Source organism: Benincasa hispida, chromosome 3 (assembly GCF_009727055.1).
Source record: "Benincasa hispida cultivar B227 chromosome 3, ASM972705v1, whole genome shotgun sequence".
NCBI lineage: Eukaryota > Viridiplantae > Streptophyta > Magnoliopsida > Cucurbitales > Cucurbitaceae > Benincasa > Benincasa hispida.
This window is the reverse complement of record NC_052351.1, coordinates 56011708-56022040: the sequence shown is the minus strand read 5'-3', so window position 1 is coordinate 56022040 and position 10333 is coordinate 56011708.

Below are 10333 nucleotides of genomic sequence, written 5' to 3'. Positions count from 1 at the left end.
TCGTTCTCTTCAGAGTTCAAACTTCATGTTGTCGCTCGCACGCATCGCCTCCTCGCTCCGGCGTTCTTCATTTTGTTAGCCTCCCCTCCGTGCTTTCTCATGGTCGTCATCGTCAGCATTTTCTTATTGTAGCTCCCCTCATCACTTCCTCAGTGATTTATGTTATAAGATTGATTCAAGTTTTCCAAAGGTTTTAAAGAATATTAATTTCGTGGACTAATATTATTGACCAAATCGGAGGTAAGTAATCTTACTACTGAAACTACCCTTGTACCAGGCAATAAATTTAAGAATAATTCTGAGGATTCTAAGACTTTTTGAATCTAAATGCATGAGGATAAATAAGTTGAACTTGATTATGTTTTAAGAATGTTATGAGTGCAAGCATGTAAATTATTTTGTTTATATGATTTGCTAGATGAATAATGAGCATGATGATATGTATTTACATATTTGTGGGACTATGTTTTGATGAACGTTATGTTTATGATAGTGATACTTACCCCTACTCGTGCTTAGATACCCACCAGAAATGATGATCTCCTTCGGAATTTCACCAGAGGTTTGTGTTTTCTTTGGGATTCACTAGAGGTTTGTGTTTCCTTCGAGATTCACCAAAGGTTCCGTGTTTCCTTTGAGACCCACCAGAGATTCGTGTTTCTCTCAAGATTCACCAGTGGTAGTGATTTCCTTCAGGACTTCACCAGAGATTTATGTTTCCTTTGGGATTCACCAGAGGTTGTGGGTACACCTAATCTACGGTAGAGTGGGTTCAACTATTCACTAGTTATCATCCCATAGAAAGTAGAGGTATATGCATGTCCCACTAGAGAGTGGCATTTAGAAGATAGATGCTTAGCCTGACTCCAGTAGTAGGGTTACTTACTAAGTATTTTATACTCATTCTTCCTCATATTTATTTTTCAGGTAAGGGTAAGAGCATGCAGACAAATGACAAGCCAAATCCATGATAGAGCCACTGAGATCAGTCATGTGCTTCCTCTCATGTTTTCAAGATTTTATGTTTAGAAAATTCTAGTCTTGATGTTCGGACTCGAAGTTTTAGTATTTATGCTTTAGAATTTTTAAAAGAATTTTCTAATTTGTATTATGGTTTTAAAGGTACCATGCTAAATGAATTTAAGCTATTTAGTTTTAATAAAGTTATTTAATTTATGTTATTTATTTGGTTTTACTAAGTCATGAAAAGATGTATGCATGCATGTCTATAGTAACGACCTAGTTTAAATCCTAAGGAGTCAGGTCATTATAGAAATGGTAATTGTAGACGAATTTCCATCTAAGTTTGTAGAGGGTAAAGGATTTAAAAAATTTGTCGATAAATTAACCTATGCAAGTCAACCTAGATTTGTTGTTCTTTATCAGTTTATTGTGGCTAGAGATGTACTTAAGTTGTATGTTAATGAGAAAAAACATTTGAAAGACATGTTTTTGAAGAAGAAGTATAGAGTCTCTTTTACTATGGGTATTGGACATCGGGACAAAATATAAATTACATGGTACTAACTACCCATTTCATAGACTTTGATTGGAGATTACATAAAAAGATACTTACTTTTGTCTAATTAAGAATCATAAAGGTGATACTATTGGTAAAACCATTGAAAAGAATTTGAAGGAATAGGGCATTGAAAAGGTAATGACCTTGACGGTTGATAATGCAAGTTCAAATGACACTGTGATTGTTTATCTTCTAAAGAGATTTAATAAGGGATTATTGTTTGGTGGAGAATTTCTACATCTTCATTGTTGTGCTCATATATTAAATCTTATAATATGTGATGTTCTTAAGGAACATAATGATTGCATTAATAGGATTCGATATATTGTACGATTTATAAGATCTTCTCTTGTATGTTTTTTGAAATTTAAAAAGTGCATTTAAATTAAAAAAAAAATTCTTGTAAGAGTTACGTGTGTCTTGATATTCCCACTAAATGGAACTTTGCATATTTAATGCTTGAGGTAGCTGTTAAGTTTGAAAAGATATTTGATAAATTAGAAGATGAAGATGCTTCTTATAAACATGATTTGTCACCAAATAAAAAAGATTGGACAAATACTAAGATGTTGATTAGGTTTTTAAAAGTCTTTATGATGTGACGTTGAAAATTTCAAGCTCTTTGTACACCACTTCAAATATGGTTTTTCATAAGATTACAATGGTTTAGAATTGTATATGTTTGAAAGTTGCGTTGGGAATGTCCTAGAACTCGCAATTCGTAAATTTTTGTGTTAAATATTCTATTTATCAATAAAATATTATTGAGTGTCTTATTAAATAAAGTTGTTGATTTTGCATTCTGTTATGAAAATCCAATAAATATATCCATGGCTATAGTATGAATACTTTAACTTTATATGGTGACATAAACAAGATAAGTTAATAGTATATAGCCTAAATGGTCTATAAATATATGGATGAAATTGGGTATCTCATCCTGGTAACACTATTGAATGCGGTCTATTTTGTATAGATAATACAAATGATGTGATCCACAGGTCATTCATGTAGAGACATGTGAGTGGGGCATTCTATACAATGAGTCTGCATATAGACATGACCACGAAATAGTCACCTTTCTTTATAACGACCGTTTACTATTAAAACAGACTATTTCATACTTAAGTAACCTAGGATAACTCGATTAATCCTGAGCTAGCTATGAACTCCTGTTTATTCGAGATTATCCTTTGATCTACATGGGTGAGAGTAGTCTAATAACATTGCTCAATAAGCTTTCCATTTTTGGGATAAGACCGGATGGATAGCTGGGGACATAGATCTGCAAGATGAAATTCACTCCTACCCATTTAGAGTTAGCAGATAGGTTGTTCTAAGTGTTGATTCCAGGTCTTGAACAATCGGGGCCCCATCTTCTCATGATAGAGAAGGACATGATTCATAAGTAGTATTATCAATCGAATTGTTCATTAAAGAGTTAGTGGGAACTTAAGAAATGAGATGTATTTATAAGGGTAAAATAGTAATTTTAACCCATTTGTAATTAGAACAACCTGCGAAAGATCAACTTACTGATTATGGTTTATATAGACAGAAATATATCTACAGTGAGGAGAATGCAACTATCAAGCTATAGTGCTGTGTCTTTATAGTTAACGAATAGTAATTAATTCGATTAAAGAGTTTTAACGAATTAATCACAAATCGTTGGAGCTCATGATCTATAGGTCTATTAGGTCCTTCTACTAGCCCATTAAATTGGAATAACAAATTGAGTATTGATGTATGAAATTAAGGTAATGAATTTGAAATGTTCAAAATCAATTTTAGGGTTTTCGATTGATTGTATATGATACAATTATAAACATTTAATTAAATTGAAATTAAACGAAAATGGAAAATCAATTAATATTTAAAATATGATTTAAATATAAAATTTATCTATTGGTGATATTGATATTTTATTAATTTAATGTCTAGATATTAAATTAATATTATTTTAATTAAAAAATCAATTAAAATTAGTTTTATTTAAATTAATTAATTTGAATTAATTTTATAAAATTAATTTAAATAAAATGATTTTTTAAATCATTTTAGGTTAATGGGTTTTTCCGTTTTTGGAAAAAACCCACTAACATGTTTGATGGAATATCATCAAATTCCAATTTGATTTTGGTGATGATCATCAAGCTGGAGCTACCCATCATGCAACCCTATACATTTGCATGATTTTTACCTATATAGAAGCTCCATGCATGAAGATCATTTGAGGATTCTAAGTTATACTTGCTGAAGTGATAACCTGAAAACCCTACATACCTCCCTCACTTGTTCTTCATCAATTCAACTTGTTTTAAGTGTTTCCACCACACATTCCAGCTTGAGCATAGTAGAGAAGATCTCAGTGGTAGTCCTCTTGAAGTTTCAAGCTCTATCTTGGTGGATTTTAGCTGAATTCATAGAGAAATCTTCAAAGGTAATATGTGTTTCAAACCCTCTTATGAATATCATATGAACAGCATGCTTAAAACTCAAATTAAATGTAGTTTAAGTGCTTATTTATTCTATAGTCTTCCGTTGTATGATATACCATTCCTTCAGTTGGTCAAGGCATAATTTAAGCGCTTAACTATTGTTAATTTAAGTTTGGTGGGTGTTTTTTTCATCAAAGGCATGAAATAGTATGCTGATATGGTTTTTTAGTGTTTTGGCATTTGAATCCTTTCAATTATGTTGTTTTTCTTGTAATTGACTCTTGTTTGACAGGTCTTATTGTGTATTTAAGATTCTTAATTCATATGGAGTCATTAGAAGTTGAAATTAAGATGTAATTGAAGAAAGAAGTGAAGAAGGTCGAGTTGTAGATTTCCAGTTCTTTAACTACTGTTTGAATTTCCAGCGAGATTAGACCACGTTCAGATGAGATTTCCAGTAATAGCGAGATTTTAAATCAAGCTTGAGCGAGATTTCTAGCTCGAGCGAGATTCTGTTGGAATTTCGAGTGAGATTTCAAGTTCAAATGAGATTTTGAATCAAGTTTGAGCAAGATTTCAAGTCCGAGCGAGATTTTGATGGAAGTCCTAGCGAGATTTCAAGTTCTAATGAGAATTTGAATTAGGTTCGAATGAGATTTCAAGCCAGGAGCGAGACTCTGATGGTTCGAGCGAAATTTCAATGAGCCAGCGAGAGATCAAGTTTTGAACGAGATTTCAACCAACAGCGAGAGATCAAGTTTGAGCAAGATTTCAATCCAAGCGAGATTCTTGAACCGGTTTAAGAAGATTGATTGGTTTGACCGGTTTTCTTCAAACTTGACCTGGTTCATTTTCAAAATTGTTTTGATTGTCCCGGTTCAGGTGGTTCACGTTCGGTTCAAGCATTTTTGGGTCCGGTTTGGAGCTGTTCGAAGCGGTCAAGAAGTGGTTTGGAGCTGTCAACTATTTTTTGTAATACATAGGCTTTTGTTTACTTAAAAATGCCAAAACTAAATACTGTATCAGTATGTGTTTAATTGTTTATGTATGTGATGTATGTTATAATTAAATAAATCTTGTATTTGCATACAGTATGCCATGTAGATTTAAAATCCCATTGTAGGAAGCATGTTACATGCATTGAAAGTATGTTATAAATTGTTATAATATATAGTATGCATGTACAGGGTTTCTTTTAATGTAAATGTTATATTAAATGCCTTTAATGAATGTTGTGGATGTTTAGCATGTCTAATTTTTGTAAGTTGTTATAAAATGTAATTAGACTTTAAAATCCATAACAAAGATATACAACATGCTCACTTAGGTTAACAACTAGTTTTAACCATTAAAATAGATTGTTACCTTATAAAATTTAGTTACAAACTCAAATTGGTTCATAAACCTATCTAAGGTTGGGGGTACTTAAGTTAACGGTTTACGTAACACCTCCTACCTGGGGATTATGACCGAAAGATTGAGCGTTGTTAACTGATTTTATGAGCTTGTGTGAGCATTGTGAGGTTTAAAACTTGTTTAAACACTTAGACATCATAGGGTTATATCCAAATATAAATGTTATACTTGGATAATAATAATATAGACTTAGGTTGTTTAAAAGTTAGCCGTTTTAACCTAAGTAAATAAATACCCAAACATTTAGAACACTTTAGTAGGAGATAAATAATATATTCGATGTATAGTTATTAGCTCTCACGTCCTCAAGAGTTCACACCGTGAGATCCATGCTTGACTTCATGTCGCTTTTACCGCGACTACTCAATTCGAAAAGTGTTTGCATGGTTCAATAATAAGGTGAATGGGGGAAGTAGTTCATAGTAAGTGGGTGAAGGAAATGTGTCAACATTGTCCTGCAGTCTCCTCCATTAGTTTGAACCGTGAGATTTCTATGTTGCAGCTGTTGTCGTAGACGGCACTAGCTAGTCATTAACCACGGCGATTCCCTCAGAGGGTTATAACATAGGATTCAGAACAACCCATGCTTCAGTAAATGAATAGGGTCTTATAGTTCCGTCTTAGGTATTGTCTTCCATTTCGGAGGCATATTCATACCGTTCTATAAGATCTGAAAATAGTGGGTCACACTTACAAGAATTACTAATTATTAGTAAATATCTTGACAAAAATTGATAACCATAAGAACTATAGGAGTAAAGAGTTATTCTGATATAGTATTTGGTCAAGAATTGTCTTTCTTAAATGAAGGAATTATTTACTGCCCCTCGGTAGCAATTGTTCTAAATCACTAAAGTATCGTTGCAAATAAATAAAGATTTATTGGGTACTTTATTATTTTGCTAAAATTAGATTTAGATGCATAAATTTTAATAGAATTTGTTTAAATTTTTCATCAATGTTGAATTCAATTATACAACTGCTAGCTTCCGATAAGTTTAACGGTGAAGGATATTCAAACTGAAAATACAACATCAATACAATATTAGTTGTGGATGATTTGAGGTTTGTGTTGATGGAGGAATGTCCTTCGGTTCCCAATGCAACAACAAACCGAAATGTTCGAAACATCTATGATCGGTGGATTAGGGCTAATGAAAAAGCTCGGGCCTACATCTTAGTAAGTATATCTAATATACTTAATAAAAAAACATGAGGTAATGCCCACCGCCCATGAGATAATGGCATCGCTTCAGGAGATGTTCAGGTAACCATCATCCTCTGTTCGACATCAAGCCATAAAGTATGTCTACAGTACTCGCATGAAAGATGGTTCCAATGTTAGAGAATATGTTCTCAATATGATGGTCCACTTTAATATTGTTGAGGCTCATGGGATGATAATAAATGAGATAAGTCATTGGAATCTCTCCTGGGGAGTTATCTGTCTTTCAGAACCAATACTGTTATGAACAAAATTACTTATAATTTGACCACGTTGTTGAACAAGTTACAGACATATCAGTCTATGATGAAACTTAAGGAAAAAGAAGTAAATATTATTTCTAAATCTAAGAAGTTTTTTAAGGGGTCGACGTCTGGAACAAGACCCACTGATAACAAGAAGTTTGTTCCTTCTTTTTCAAAAGATAAATTTGTACAAATGAAGAAGACGGGTAAAGGGAATAAGAAAACCACTGCTAAAAAAAACAAAAATAAAAACAAGACTCTTAAAAGAAAGTGTTTCCATTGCGGAGAGGATGGGCACTGAAAGCGTAACTACCTAAAGTATTTGGCTGAAAAGAAAGCGGAAAAGGAGAAACAAGGTAAATCAAATTTACTAGTAGTTGAAACATGTCTAGTGGAGAATACTCACCTAACCTGGATATTAGATTCAAGCGCCACTAATCATGTTTGCACTTTTCTATAGGAAACTAGTTCTTGGAGAGAACTTTCTGAACAGGAAATGACTTTCAAGGTGGGAATGGGTGAAGTCATTTCAGCTCATGTTGTAGGAGATGTCAAGCTATTTTTTGAAGAGTCTTTTATCTTACTTAGGAATATGTATTATGTACCTAAGATGAAAAGAAATTTAATCTCCACTTTCTGTCTACTAAAAAATATATATAGAATATCTTTTGAATCTAATTAAGTGTTTGTATTTTCAAGAGATATTCATATTTGTTCTGCAAGACTCAAAAATAACTTGTACATATTAAAACCAACTGGAGCAAAAGTCATTCTAAATATAGAGATGTTTAAAACGGCTGAGACTGAAAATAAAAAACGAAAAATTTCTCCAATTCCTCCTATCTTTGGCACCTCAGACTTGGTCACATTAATCTCAACAAGATTGGGAGATTAGTAAAAAAACGATCTTCTAAGTCAGTTAGAAGATAGTTCTTTACCTCCATGTGAATCATGTCTTGAGGGAAATATGACAAAAAGATCTTTTTCTGACAAAGGTCTTCGTTCCAAAGAGCCTCTCAAGCTAATACATTCAGACCTATGTGGTTCGATGAGTGTAAAAGCACGAGGAGGCTATTAGTATTATGTCAATTTTATTGATGATTACTCGAGATATGGCTACATTTACTTAATCAGTCACAAGTCTGAAACTCTTGAAAAGTTCAAAGAATTTAAGACAGGGACAGAAAATTTTTTAATTAAAATAATTAAAACACTTCAATCTGATCGAGGTGATGAGTATATGGATTCACTATTCCAGAACTATCTAGTAGATCATGAAATTCAATCCCAGCTCACAGTACCTAGAACACCACAACAAAACGATGTTATAGAAAGGAGAAATCGAACCTTGTTAGACATGGTCCGATCAATGATGAGTTATGCCTAGTTACCTCAATCCTTTTGGGGGTATGTAACACAGACTATAGTATTTATTCTAAATGTCGTTTCTTCAAAAAGTGTTTCAGAAACACCGTATGAATTATGGAAAGGATGCAAAACTAGTTTACTTCATTTCCGTATCTAGGGTTGTCCAACACATGTATTGGTGCAAAATCCTAAGAAACTGGAAACATGTTCGAAGTTATGCCTCTTTGTAGGATACCCTAAAGAAACAAAAGGAGGATTGTTTTATGATCCTTAAGTAGACAAAGTATTTGTATCGATAAATACTACATTCTTGGAAGAAGATCATATAAAATATCATCAACCTCACAGTAAACTAATATTGTAAAAAATGACCAAAAATGCTACAGAAACATCAACAAGAGTTGATGATCAAGCTGGTCCATCAACAACTGTTGTTGTCCCGTCACGTCCATCTCAAGAGTTGAGTATGCCTTGACGTAGTGGGAGAATTATTCAACAACCTGAATGCTATATGGGTTTAATAGAAACTCAAAACATCATATATGATGATGGTTTAGAGGATCCATTAACCTTTAAAAAGACAATGGAAGATGTTGACAGGGAACAATGAATAAAAGCCATGGATGTTGAAATGGAGTCTATGTACTTCAACTATGTCTGGGAACCTGTACATCAACCACATGGGATTAAACCTATAGTTTGCAAATGGATCTACAAGAGAAAACGAGACCAAATTGGCAAGATGCAAACTTACAAAGCCAGACTCGTGGAAAAAGATTTTACCTAAAAAGAAAGGGGTTGATTATGAAGAAATCTTTTCTCCTGTTGCATGATAAAATCGATTAGAATACTTCTATCCATTGTCACATACTATGATTACGAAATATGGCAAATGGATGTTAAGACAACTTTTCTGAACGGCCATCTTGATGAAAGTATTTCTATGTATCAACCAGAAGGGTTCATCGAACAAGAACAGGAATAGAAAGTTTGTAAGCTTAAACAATCCATTTATGGGTTAAAAAAAGCTTCAAGATCCTAACATATAAGGTTTGATACTGTGATCAAATCTTATGGCTTTGAACAGAATGTTGACGAACCTTATGTATACAAGAAGATAGTCAACAAGACTGTAGCATTCTTAGTTCTTTATGTTGATGATATCTTGCTCATTGGGAATGAGACAAGCTTCCTTGCTGACTTAAAGAGATGGTTAGCAACACAATTCCAAATGAAATATTTTGGTGATACTCAATACGTTCTAGGAATAGAGAACTTTCGAAATCGAAAGAATAGAACCCTAACACTATCTCAAGCATCCTATATTGACAAGATGTTGTCAAGATATAATATGCAAGATTCCAAAAGAGGTATGTTACCTTGTAGACATGGAATTAATTTGTCAAAGGAACAGTGTCCTAAGACACCTCAAGATGTTGAGGAAATGACAAAAATTCCATACGCATCTGTAGTTGGGAGTTTGATGTACACAATGCTATGTACACGCCCTGACATATGATTTGCAGTTGAAATTGTCAGCAGGTTCCAATCCAATCCAGGACACAGTCATTGGACTGCTATAAAAAATATCCTCAAGTATCTAAGGAGAACGAGGGGCTATATGTTTGTGTATGGACCTAAAGATTTGATCCTTATCGAATACACTGATTCTGATTTTCAGACTAACGTGGATTCAAGGAAATCTACTTCAGGATTAGTTTTTATTCTCAATGGAGGAGCTATAGTTTGGAGAAGCATTAGACAAAGTTGAATTGTTGACTCCACAATGGAAGCAGAATACATAGCCGCATGTGAAGCCACTAAAGAAGCAGTATGGCTACACAAATTCTTGGCTGACTTGGAAGTAGTTCTAGATATGTACCTACCTATCACACTGTGTTATGACAATAGTGGTGCTGTTACCAACTCGAAAGAACCAAGGAGTCACAAACGTGGAAAACATATTGAGAGAAAGTACCATCTCATCAGAGAGATAGTACACCAAGGAGACGTAATCGTCACGAAGATAACCTCTGAAGACAACCTTGTTGATCCATTTACGAAGGCCCTCTCAGCTAAAGTGTTCGAGGGCCACCTGGTTGGACTAGGACTCCGA